The 14,023-nt window shown below is 34.2% G+C and overlaps 1 long non-coding RNA gene across 1 annotated transcript; it reads right to left on the reverse strand.

Moving 5' to 3' along the window:
• Positions 1–11,725: 11,725 nt before the first annotated feature.
• On the reverse strand, positions 11,726–13,305 carry LOC149188469 (uncharacterized). Its single transcript, XR_016256288.1, has 2 exons — positions 13,054–13,305; positions 11,726–12,895 (listed from the first exon to the last, which is right to left on the reverse strand). It is a non-coding gene; the product is annotated as an uncharacterized LOC149188469 (long non-coding RNA).
• Between the last annotated feature and the right edge of the window lie 718 nt (positions 13,306–14,023).

Raw genomic sequence — 14,023 nt, forward strand, 5'->3', positions numbered from 1 at the left:
CAACACCTATATGATTTTTGAGGGCTTCAATTCGATAAAAGAGTAAAATTTTGAAATTTCATTACCACATTTAGCCCAAAAGTGTAACCCATCTTCATGCATTCACCCTCTACAACTTTTTCATAACCTTCCTAACACAAAAAAGTTTACCCACCTTGCCTTGGAGGTCAATACTTGCCTTATTAGTTGTACACTATTTACTATAACACACAACTTCCCCGTCTTGTAGAATAATCCATGTTGAATATGGTAATCATCCTTACTTCCTTGGTCTACCATCCCATGATGACCCTATAATTCTTGATACACCTCCATGAAGTCTTGATCTTCATCATATTCTTCTTTGTATGTTTTGTGGGTAACTAGATACTACATATGTTCTCTTAGTTGTTAAAGATATTGATACTAAATTGACCAACTTATTATCAAATCCCTTCATATATTTAATCATTAAGTGAAATTATTGCAAAAACCCCATCTATTGAATGCCTTTCTTGTTGCATTTATTTCATTTCACGTGTCATTTTGAAGTTAGGACCTAAGGGAATCATTCAAAATAGAAATATATAAGTTAAGAGATTCCCTATCCATGTCATCTCGATCTCATCACACTAACATGCTTATGTGTTGCCCATACCTATTTCTCATCATTCATCTTAATTATCTTATGATAGCATATTACTATGAGTCTTCATCCATCATGTATTTATGCTCATTCATGGGGTATTTATTACCTAGATGTGACCCCGAAGGTTTCTTTATGTATATGGGTTTATCAAAATTTCCTCTTTGATGAACCTCCTTAAAACTCACTTTTGAGGCCACCATTGTGTTCTACTCTAAAAGAGCTTTCCAACTATTATATAAATTTCATCAAAATTCGACCTTCAGACAAAAAGTTATGGCCTTCTCAAGGATTTCCCTCCAAGGGAAAATTGGATACATGGCATGCTGAATGAGTTCATTCTTAGGAAGAGCAAAAAACAACAAGTTTTTGGAGAAGCAGACTTGGTGAAGGCAGAAGTAAAAAGTAGACCTGATAAAGGTAGAATCAACTAGTAGACCCAATGGAGAAAGGAGCAAACATACATGGTAGAGGCGGAATCAACCAACAAACTTGTTGAAGGCATAAACAACAAACAAACAATGTAGAGGTGAAATCAACTAGCAAATCTAGTGAAGGTAAAAGTAGCAAGCAAACTCAGTAAAGTAGATTGGTTGCCTACAATTATTTGCAACAATAAAAATTGATGCTTACAAATATTTATTACCTAAAAATATTTATAATAATTAAAATTAGTATCTCCAATAAATTAGTGCTTACACATCTATTTTTAATAAAAAATTAATACCTACCATTTTTTTTCTGTAATACCTATAAATATTTACAATAGCAAAAATGGTATCTCATACCTATAAATATTTACAATAGCAAAAATGGTATCTCCGAGAAATTAGTGCCCACAAATATTTTTGTAATAATAAATTGATTTCCACAGATGATTTTCCAAAAAACACTTCAATTTTTGTAAAATAACAACCTCGGACTTACCATGGAATTTTTGTCTTACTTATCATTATGTCTCCAACGCTATAATATTTAGAAGGCTCCATTGTCTCGTGTCGGACTAACTATTCTATTATAATTTTGAACATTATAGTACTTTGAATCATGGGTCTGTTTTTCAAATTTAATTGTGAAGATTATATTATTTTAAAGGGTGGGTGATCATTGCAAGAATCTTAAAAACCTTGAGAATATGCGAAAAGCATACACCCTGCCAAAAAGGAAACGACTCTAAATCATGTTAGTCTATGGATTGTTGACGTCAACAAAAGGAAAGCATGTCCATTTATGCATCAAATTCAAGATTCCAACGCCTTTTGCTTGTGGACTTCGACTGGCACGAAAAGATGTTACGCCTTACATATTTTACAAGGGAAAAATATTTGGAATAATTTGTAATTTGAAGAGGTAGGGTTATCTGTAAGAATAACATTGTATGGTCAGATGGTTTTGAAATTTTCTCGTGGGGTATTGTGTTAGGCATGGTTGAACCGTAATATATTTTCGTGCAGTATTGTGTTAGGCATGGTTGAACCGTAATATATTTTCATATGGATACTAAGAGATTTAATTTGCATCAAAGTGTGAGTGACAATTTTTGGTAGTTAAATTATATATTTAGAAAGTTTTTATTCTATGGAAAAAAATTGAAATGGAAGATACATGATTTTCAAAGATATTAAGTATTTAAAAATGTTTAAATTTATAATAGTATTTCGTTATATTATATATATATATATATATATATATATATATATATTATATTATATTATATTGAAGATTGTTTATTTATATTTTATTTAATTAATTAAAAAAAATTAAATTTAAATAAAAATAAGTTTATGTGGTTTACAAAAATTCAAAGGGGCTTGACGTTTTACTATTGGTTTTAAAGCGAGATGTATGTCTATCTCACAATATTATTTGTTAATATTAATAACCATGGGAAAGGAGAGACTTGCTTTTAGGTTTCTCTAATAGACCATTAGTAGCCTTTTTTTAATGCAAATTTCATTAGAAAGGTCTATCTTTATAATTCAGACTAGAACACTTATGGTCAATTCAATATAATTATTTATTATTTATTAAGTTAATAATTTTACTTATGGGGGAGTGATTAGGGATGAAAAGGGTTGCATACAATGCATTTTTCATTGTAATTTGGGGAAGCCACAAACAATATGGTGGAGCTCATGGCCCTAGAGCATTGCTTAGAAATCCTGAAGAACGACAATCTTCATAACATCATAATTGAAGCAGACTCTGAGTTGATTATCAATTCGGTCAAGAAAATCTGTTGTGGCTCGACTCCGGAAAAAGTTTCGAGACATTGGAGGCTTCTTCAGGTTTATCAAAGGATCCAATCCCACCTTCAGAACATGAGGACCCTAAGTTTCATGCATGTGCGCCGGACTGCCAACAAATTGGCGGACATTTTAGCCAATGAAGGAGCTCTTTGTGCTAAAAGCAGCAATAAATATAGATGGAAAGAGGTTCCCCAAGGCAGATTGAGGGATGAATGTCTCAGACAGGCGAATGTGGACTGAGAACTCTATCAGAACAGGGGATACTAGCAGTTTGCAAAATTTTGGAATTAGTTGATGTACAGTCTACATGCAGCAACAATCCTGGGACATTATTGAAAACAACATCCAGTCCTTTGTCAGTTTTATCAGCCCAGAACGGTTCAGACCCAGGGTTCTCGGGCGGGCGATGATTTACAGCAAAGGGATCTCTATAAACTTATCTTATAGCACAGATCAACTCCGCTTTGGCTCTGTGGGGAGCTAGGATGGCGAGCGTGCAGTTAGGAGAAATGGTGGCATTCTGATCAAAGCTACGTGGCTGTGGGTGCAGCGAATCAGCGGTATTTTAAGTCATACTACAGTCAAGGCAGTTTTCGGGTTTTCGGGCATCCTCAAAACCCGAAGCGGTTTTCTAGAAATGAGCCCGATGCCACTCATCGCTCAACACGTGGCTCAAGGAGGAAAGAGAATACCACCTTCATCGGGCGGGTATTCCTCCTGCTTCTTTTCAGCCCGATATTCCTCTCAGCCGTTGGATCAAACAGTTGCGGATCAACGGCCTAGGTTCACTGTGCATGTTGGTGGGTCCGGGTTATATTCTTGGCTTCCTTAGCAGACCCGAAATCTTTATTATGTGGGCTCTAATTCCTCTTTGGGTCCATTTCTAGGTTTTCGGGGACATGTGTTTCAGTGTCGTTTTGTTCCTCGACTGTTGGATCTAGGATGACGGGTCGAGTGGTTTTTTGGTTTCTAGGCTCAGTCCTCGAGCCATTGGCTCTTGTCCCAAGGCGCAAAGTGATAGCCAAATCTTTGGCCCTCTTCTACCTTGGGTTCTATGTATTTTATGTAATCTATTTTATACAGATAAATGAATAGAAGGACCGACTCTTGCTTAAGCAAAAAAAAAAGTTATTAATTTTACTATAAAAATAATTATACTTGTATTTTATAAAATTAATAAAATAAATTAAAAAACAATTTTAATAATATTTAATCTATATTTAATTTTTAAAATATTTTTAAAATTTGTATTAAATAAAAGTAAAGAGATTATTCATGGAAAATCTTAAATGTTAGGAAAAGTGAAAGATGAAAACTCATCTTAAACTATTTAGAAAACCATATCAATAAAAGCTAAGAGCTTATTACTTTCAAAATTTTACAAGTCCTCAAAAAGATTAAGGCCTTGTATAAAGTGATTTGTTTTTACTGTAATTACAAATTGACTCCTAACTTAATTTCATAAAGCTATAACAATAAAGTTAATTTAGTGGAATAATTTATTTTATAATTGATTAGATGCTTTTAATGATAAAAATCATAAAAGATATTAATTTGGTGGTGAAAATAACATGTTATCTATGGTTTATTTTAAATTTTAAATTTTTAATATTTTCGTGATAATAAAATGTACTAAAAGATGCTTTCATAATCATTTAGTCCTTAGGTGGTGAAAGATGTAAAGATACTATTGTGAATATTATGTAATTGATTATGGAAAATTAAATCATTTTATTTTTTCATAATTAAAAGTGATTTTGAAATTAATGATTAAAATTTTATATATTTTGATTGTTTTTTATATTAATAATTAAAAGTGGTTTTTAAGGATTGGGGAGCTTTTGTTGGTGAGCAACATTGTCGCAGTGTAACAGCAGGGTAAGCAATTGCAACAATGTTGCTCAGCAACCATTCACATGCATTTCAAAATGCATTTCACTGTTCACAGAAGGTTGTTGATACATTGGGATAAGTTTTTCTTAAACAAATGATCATACTTAAAGGCAGTTGTCTCCAAGTTGCAATCTTTTTGTCTTCTTTTTCATCTCGTCATTCAAAGTTGTATTCTTTTAACCAAATCCAACACTTTTCTATTGATATAGTTATGGCAATATGTATTTGAATGTGAGTGTTATGGGTTTGCTTTTTCTTTGACGTGTACAACTTTAAGGACTTGGAAGCACTACCATACCAATGTGAAAAATAGTGTCTTGAACCTGCTTCTCACCAGTGCACAGCTCAGCCTGCAACTGAGCATTATAATTCTGATATAATAGTCTCAATAACTTGAGTGAAGTTCTTGTTTGAATTTGGGTTATAACCTTCTAAGGGGCAAAAAAAACTCAACAAACATTGGGCATCATGACCCTGCCACTTACTATTGTGCATAACACAAGTTCCAACGTTTTTGTTTTTGGTTTTTTTTTGTTGGGATATAAAGCAACCAATTTTCCATCTGGAGTGTGTGATTGAAACCTTGCATTTTGTACACCTAGAAGGGTATGTTGAGAATCAAGCATTGAATAGTTGTGTTGAAACTCCCTCTCATCTATTGACTAACCATGGTCCAACCCACTCCAACCACTCTCCAGTTGATGTGAAATTGAACTACCCGTGATTCACAAAATGCATCCTATCTTGAGATTTTAGTGTTTCTGGTAATATGAATAGTCATATTTTATAATAGAAAATTAAATGTGTTCATTGACACAAAGTGGGAAAGTAACTTTTCAGGGTTTATGCATGTTTAACTTTTAATATGTGGTATTTATTTCGCTATAAGAAAGGAATGACACAAACCAACCTCTGGTTTTACCATGGGCATTCTATTTTGTCATTTATGCACCACCAAGTGATGCCATTGTTAACTCACTTTGACACATTGATCTCAAGTATTTCATAGATACATAATTGAAGGGTTTCGTTGTGTTATGGTTATAGTTTCTCTATTCAAGTGCTTACAGCATAATGTGACTTGAGCAACAAAATATAACTTCAATCACAACAGCAATTACTTACAATGTCATATGAGGTTGAAACAATTTCAACATAGTTTTGATCTAATTCGAATAATTCATTTCAGTAGGCATTTTGTCACTGGATTGAACCTGCTAGCTGCACTTTGTTTTGGAACAAATCCCCAAAAGGTAGCTTTGATATTGGACCCATTAGTTATCTCAAAATAGAAGCAAACGATGTCCTTCTCCTTCTCCCCCCTACTAATTATTCAACCAAGAAAATGGAGATAATATTATCATTAGCTCTGAGACTAAAAAACATAGACATATTTTCCATTGGTATGGCTGACGATAGTCCCTGGTCGAGGATTCTCACTATTATTAACAATATCATCATACATAAACACTATGATATTCTCCTCCTTTAGTCCACCTTTCCTAAATATTTGGTATGCATGGCAGACATTAGCCTATAAAGCAAGGCATCATGTGTAAGAAAAAAGAGGTCCTCCACACATTGAAATAACTTTGCAGTGTGATCCATCAAATACAATTCCTTACTTATTTTGCACAACAAAAGAATCATTCTCCTTTTATACATTAAATCAAATTTCAGACCTTGTATCAATCACAATCAGAAAGGCAAACTCTGAAAAAACCTTTTATTTTATTTTATTTTGTCAAATTCCTTAAGGTTCCAAGAATTGGGTGTTTATCGATGTAATACACATTGGATGCTCGTCACCTTTTATTGAGGAGACCTAACAATATTCTTTTGTTAGTTGACTTTATATTGTTCTTTGGGTAAATATATGTATACTTTGTCTCAAGCTTTTTGCTCTAATGTGAACTTGCGACCTTAGTAAATTATTTAATGAACATCACCATTGAGCATTTCTACATGAGCATTTAACTGTCTATGAAGATAAGATTTTGAATTTTTTGGTAGAAATATGACCGACCTTAGTAAATTATTTAGTGAACATCACCATTGAGCATTTCTACATGAGCATTTAACTGTCTACGAAGATAAGGTTTTGAATTTTTTTGGTAGAAATATGATGAAGGCATTATGCTTTCCTGTGTAAAGATTCATTGAAAAGAAAGGAAAACAAAAAAAACAACAATTTAGTAACCCTGTAGATGTTTCATTGCACCTTTCGGGACAATTGCTAGTTTAATATTTTTTTCATATCATTTGCTAGAATTGAATTTGGATAAGGAGGATTATATTCATTTTTCACAATGGGATAACTCAATTGATGAGTTAAACATATAAATATTTAAGAAAATCTTGTCAATTAGGGTTATCTAAAATGGATGAGCAGAATAACTATTACTATTATTTTCCCCACGTTCAAATCCCTACTAGTGACATGATGAGCTATAATGCCTTGAATAAAATAATGTTGTAATGGCTTTCATGCATATGAATATTGTTATATTGGTTTTGAGCCTTCTAAACTCTAAGTGAGAGATAAATCTCAACCTTTCGTTTGTGTATACTAGTATGAATATTCTAGAATATCAAATCTCCACCATCCACCTCATACGATTTGACTGCTAATTCTACGAAGGCATACATACTCTACCCCACTTTGGTTTTGAACCTGTGACATCTTAGGAGGAAACACATGCTTTTAACCATTAGGCTCATTCAAGTTGTATGATATATTCATAGTAATGAAAAATAATACAAGATGTAAAAAAATATAAATAATATTACATAGTAGTATTAAATACATTGCTACATGTGTAATAATCATTGCAAGAAGATAATATATGATGCCAAAAGATAAAGAGCATTAAATATATTTTAAATTTCAAATTTAATGGTGTATTTTAAATTAAATTGTTTACATTTTAGTAGCAACACTTTTAAATGTCATTGTTGTGTGATATATAATGTTTATATGTTTTTATCTTTTTCTTTTAATTTTTGAAGATTTTTGATATTTAGAATGCTTATTATTTTTGTATATATGGTTTGTTATACTGTCAATTGAATTTATTTTAGGTGGTTGAGAGGAATTCTACCTATGTTTAATTTTTCCAAATAATATACTGAATTTATATAAAATATATTGTTGTAATAGCTTTAAGTTTTGTTGTACTAAACAAAATATAGATCATCATAATAAATTAATGAAATGATACACCTCACATATTTTTAAGGCCAAGTCTCCCGAGGAATTGCCAGGATGACCATTTTTTGCCAGAATCCAGGGAAAAAAATTCAACAAAACTTGTAGGAGTGTTTAAATCATGATTTTATTGGTGGAAATAGATTCACTACCATTAAAAACTTCTGCAACACCCGAAATCTTAAAATTTACAATTGTGATTTAGATTTACAAAAATCTCTACCGAAATTTATCAAACATTACCGAAAATTTCATGATTTTCAGAGCAGAAAACAATCTTAGAGTACGACCTAAAAAAAATAATAATAATAATTTAATAAAATCACACCTCTCAGTGATATACAAAAATACTTCAAAAAAAACGCAACCCACTACGCAGTATACAAAAATTCGTTCTCAAACAAAGAACTCATCGACGCATAAAGATTTAATGTTTATGGAGATGTTTTTATCATCAACATGGTAGGAAACTCACTCAAACCTAAACGCCCCCATTAAAAGAAGTCATATCCCTGCAAATATCTCTCACCCTCAACCTTTTGCCATAAAATTTAACCAATAACCTAGCAAGAAAACTAATAGGTTAAATGATCATGCTATCCCTGGCCAAATGTGATGTGATACTCTTTTCTGCTCAGATGTGATGTTATACTCTAATTCAATGCGAAGTATTTCACGAAGCTCTACATGTTGGCTCCACGTACTGAAGGGGCATGCAGGGTTTCAATCCGTTAGGTAAAGTAGACTTTCAAATATTCGAAAAACACATCAAATATAAACAAACGTTCCCATTAGAGGCAATCGAATGTGGAGCACATTGCTTTCGTTGCGTGCTTCCCGGGTATTTTTTAAATCGAGACTTATAAATAATATAAATCCAAGAAAAGGGTTTCACTATATATATATTTATAGAATGATTATTTTTTAGTAGTATGTTTTAAAATTATTTTTGTTTGGGTAAGAGCTTTTAGTAAATAAGTTAATGGTTCAAAACTAGAGGCATCTAGCACGATTGAAATCTTGGCTGTGACAGGCTGTTACGGATTATCAGTAGGTTATTCCAAGTAGTCTGGTTTTCTTTGAATAATGGTGATGAGTGAGCCTGCATTCCTTGTTGCAGTTAGAGATGGTTGTGTTCTAAAATTGTTTTTGCTTGGCTAAGAGCTTTTAAGAAACAAGTTAATGGCTCAAGACCCTAGGCACCTGTCAGGAGTAAAACGCTGCCCCTTATGGACCACCAATAGGTTATTCCAAGTGGCCTAGTTTTCTTTAAATTATAGTGATGAGTCAACCTGCATTTGCTGTTAGCAGTTAGAAATGGTTGACTGTAATCACTGTTGATTTGACAACTGAATTATCATAAATTTTCCCTCCTGTAAATAGATCTTAGATCTTCAGTGAAAATCAAGATAATCCCAAAATAAAAGATTTCGGATGTGAGAGTGATGTTCTGCAACATGTGAACGCCGTTCACAAGAACCCCGTGCAGTAAGGGCGTTCAAAGTTTCAATCACTTGCTCGCCTTGCAAGGTGGCCTTTCAAATGTTTGAATGGCCTTTCAGATATTTGACACGCTCCCGACCCCTTTACGGATAATCGAAAATGTAGCAAATTGCTTTAGGTACTCCCTTTCCAGTTTTATTTTCTTCAAAAATCCCACCAAGAGGAAAGAAAAAATTGCAGCTTATAAGAAGGCTTCCGCACTCATTTGTATCATGAACTGCTTCTCTTTTGGTGCTTCATTAGAATTCCGGTGAAAGACTACGAATCGGGGTAATGGAGTATAAGCAAGTTGGATATTTTTGTGTGCTCAAGGCAGGGCCTGTCAGCGGCATTGGCAAACCCCAAGAAAAAATGGTGAGGCTTCTACCAAAACGGGGGTCCATAAAAGGACTGATATTTGCTGCTGTATGCTGCTGTAGCGGCATCAGTTCTGGCATCACCCAAGGCCCTTAAAAGGAGGGGGCAAATGTTGGCCCAAATCATTCGTTCTTCCCGCAATATCTGCTGCCCTGAAAAAATGTATCGCACTATATCTGGGCTGGACTAAATAGTAGAAAGGTGAGCCTGTGAATTGCAGCCAACATTTCAAAGGTTTTTTAATAAGAGGTCTGCTATTTTGGGAGGTTGTTGTAAATGTACAGGGACCAGCTTTTCTGGGACAGGGTTACAACTTTACAGAGATCAACCTTTTTTTCTTGGATTATACTATCAATTTTTTATTTTCTTTTGTATAGAGCTCTTTGCTCTCAGAGGGCGCAAAAGGCATTCGCAGGGCCAGCATGGACCTGAATGGTAGATGTAAGTTAATGCCATTAGAGTTCATTAATCTCCTCTGTGGCCAGGACTCGCCAGTTAATTTCACAGTGTTTGGTTGTATCTTTATATATTTTGATGTAGATTACTGTATTTAGATGATATTTCCCCTCCAAGAATGCGTCGGAGGTAGAAAAGGATACCATGAATTTTTTGCTATGGGACAATCATGCTTGATTTATGTATAAAAGAAAAAAAGAAAAAAAGGGGGAAAAAGGGTTACCATGGGAATTCCAAAATTCTGTATATGTAATCAATGGTTACTGTTTTATTTCAATCGCTGAAGGTGTTCAGTTTACATGTTTTATTTCTTTTAATGATAAATTAAATTAGAAATTGATGTATATACATACAAGCTTCTTACTCTGGTTCGGAATCCCACATCGTTTGACACACCACAACATCCTCGGATTCATCATCATTTCAAGGTCTAAAATCCCCCAAGAATAGCGTTATCATCTACTAAAGTTCTGGAAAACATTCTTACTCAAGCAACATGATTCATTTTCATATTAGATTTTGGTGAGTCGGATTGCCAAGTCTTCACTTCAATTTCGTCTCTGGTAAACTTGCGCTGGGAAACAATTTTGAAAATACACAGAAGTCACTAATGCTATGATGATACAACAATAGTTCCAGTATCTGCTGCAATTCATAACATATATTTCAGTTGATCTTTCAATTGAACTTGTTCTTATAAATGTGGTTGACAAGTTCCATAACATCACTCACACAGCTTTGGAAATTTCACTTTTCAGGTCACCAACGCTTCGATGCCTTTACTTCTGCCAGTGTAAATGAGACCTTGATTCTTAACCATATTGACCAGGGCTTCAATTTTGTGTCCCTGTACAGTAATAACCACTTTTAAGTAGTAAGGGAAAATATATCTAATGGTTTTAACAGATTTTAGAAATCAGGACATTGCCCAAACTGAATGATATTTCCATGTCTTATAGAATAACTGTAGGCAAACCGGTGTATTTTCTTAAAAAGAATGCTGTGATGTACCATTAAAGCTGTTACAACCAACATTTTATCTGAGAGAAAAACTTTGTTAAAAAAATAACAGAAACTCTGCATGAACAGTTGTAACGTAATAGAAAAACAAATCAACCACAATATGAAATAAGTATAAGATTATAAGTGGAGAAAAGCCTTACATGATTACAAACTCTGGGACAATATTAATGGAGAGAAGAATGATTTACAGAGTTTAGTTCCAGAGAAATAGACAGTCTTCTTGCACCTTAATTTTGGTGGCAAGGCTTTACAAAGTACATCCTCTGTTCAGTGCTGTATCTTGCTGTGACTGAATCATCCTTCTGGCTTCTGCCTTTTCTCTATGTGGCAAGGGTACACAATGTACATCCTCTGTTTAGTGCTGCATCTTGTTGTGACTAAAGCATCCTTCTGGCTTCTGCCTTTTCTCTATCTCCTCGTCGCGGTTTCCTCCTCTCTGCACCCATTGTCATCTGAGAAACTCCGATTAATACTGCAGAGTTAAGGTTTCTTACTTCTTTCCAGTTATTTTCACATGGCTCTCTGACATGTGGGTCTTCAAAGGTATAAATGCTTTGATGCCAAAATTATTTGTTTTAACCAAGGGGAAGAAATTTGTCTCAAAGTGGTTTAAATATATTTTAAAAATCAAAACAGTGCCCTTTAAAAATCAAGACAGTGTCCCAATCTGAATGGTATTTCCATTTATAATAGAATAATTGTGGGCAAAACGGTGTGCTCTCTTGGGGAAATACTGTGACATTTATCTGTGGCTGTGCCATTAAAAGCCGCTACATCCAGCAATATCTGAGCAAAAAAATCTTCTAAAACAGTAATAAGAGCCATGCATGAACAGTAAAAACGTAAAAGCAAAATAAACAAATCCAGTCTATAATTAAGCACAAGATTATAAGTGGAGCAAACCCTTGGGTAGTTAAATACTCCAGGACTATTAACTACTAATGGGAGAAGAATGATTTACAAAGAAATTGTCTTTTTGCACCATAATGTTGGCGGCAGGAGTTTACAATGTATATCCTATGTTCAAAGCTGTGTCTTGCTGTGACTGAATATTTTTCTGGTTTCTGCCTTTACTCCCTCTTGTCTCCTCGTCCAACGTTGCCAGAGAAACTCTGATAAGCACTGGTGAGTTAATTTTTGCGTCTCCTTCACAGTTCTTTTCACATGGTCATCCGACCTGTGGTTAATAGATCTCGGTTCCCGTCTTCACATTTCCATGACGCAAATGCTTTGATACCAAAATCATATGTCTCAATCTCTGACCCGTGGGTCATGGATCTCTGTCCTGACCTTGGCACTCCCAGGATGCAAGTGCTTTGATTCCGAAACTATATGTTTGAAACCCTGTCCTGTGGGTCATGGATCTCTGTTTCCGGCTTTGCATTTCCAGGATGCAAATGCTTTGATACCAAAACTATTTTACTAGTGAGAAGAAAGTTTTCTCCAATGGTATTAGCATATTTTAGAAATCAACGCATTGCCCCCGTATTGAATCCTAAATGTAGGCAAAATGGTGTGTTTTCCTGGAAAAATGCTGTAGCATTTATGTGTGCCACTAAAAGCTCCCATAACTGATAAGATCTGTGCAAAAAATTCTGCTACAGCCTCAAAAAGCGTTGTGCATGAATAGTTTAAAGTGAACAGCAAACTACATGAATCCACACAATTCGAAGACTATATTAATCGAGAAAGGAATGAATCATAGAATTTGGTTGCGAAGAAATATACAATCTTCTTACACGGTGATGTTGGCAGCAAGTGTTTACGATTTACATCCTCTGTTCAATACTGCGCTGTGCTGTGACTGTGGCATCTTTCAGGCCTCTGCTTTTTATCCATCTCCTTTTCGCTGCTTACTCGTCTGTCCCCGCAACACTGCAGAAGGTAGGGTTTGTAACCGCATTCTCTTTTATAATCCAAAATGGCTTAGTCTTTAAAACCCAGGTTGGAAAATTAGAGTGGAAAAGGGGAATTTTGGTAGGATTATGATAAAATTTGGTAGAAAATTTTGAAAACCTAGGTTATAATTTTTAAATTTCAAAATTTTAAATACTTTGAAATTTTCAAATTTTTGATAGTATTAAATCCATTTTAAAAAACAATTCAAATATTTCAACATTCTAATTTTTTAATTTTTTTACTAAATGCTAACCAACAAAAAGACCTACAGACATTGCCATCCAAAATTGGGACATACTTAATATCAAGGAGTGATGCTTTTCATTCGGCGGATTGACTTCCCTTAACCGACAGAGTTTTAGCTTTTACAAAATTGGGACATACTTAATATCAAGGAGGTATGCTTTTCATTCGGCGGATTGACTTCCCTTACGTGACAGAGTTTTAGCTTTTTAGCTTCTTCTTGACAGCCTTAGCTTTTTGAATGTTGCAGACGCTGTTTCGAATGGGAAGGCAGAGCCTTTGTCTGTCGAACTCCAAGAGCCGGATCCACGCACTCTCCCACAGAAGCCATTTCAAAGATTTGAGATTAAAAAAATTTGATCAAAATCCCTATTTTTCCATTCAACATTGCGTTGGGTTAGAATTTAATTAGGAAAAGAAGAATAAAAAATATGTGTATTGTCGTAAGAGTCACGCGGTTTTCTTTGTGTGTGACAGTTAATGTGCAGGCGCTGTATATATTTATAGTTAGATAATTTACTTGTTTAAATTCAACTATAGGCATATAAGCGTATGCAACTTTTGCAC

The sequence above is a fragment of the Pinus tabuliformis genome, chromosome 3_1, assembly GCF_031772625.1.
Source record: "Pinus tabuliformis cultivar Carrire ecotype Pingquan chromosome 3_1, CPIR1, whole genome shotgun sequence".
In the NCBI taxonomy this organism is placed as follows: Eukaryota; Viridiplantae; Streptophyta; class Pinopsida; order Pinales; family Pinaceae; genus Pinus; species Pinus tabuliformis.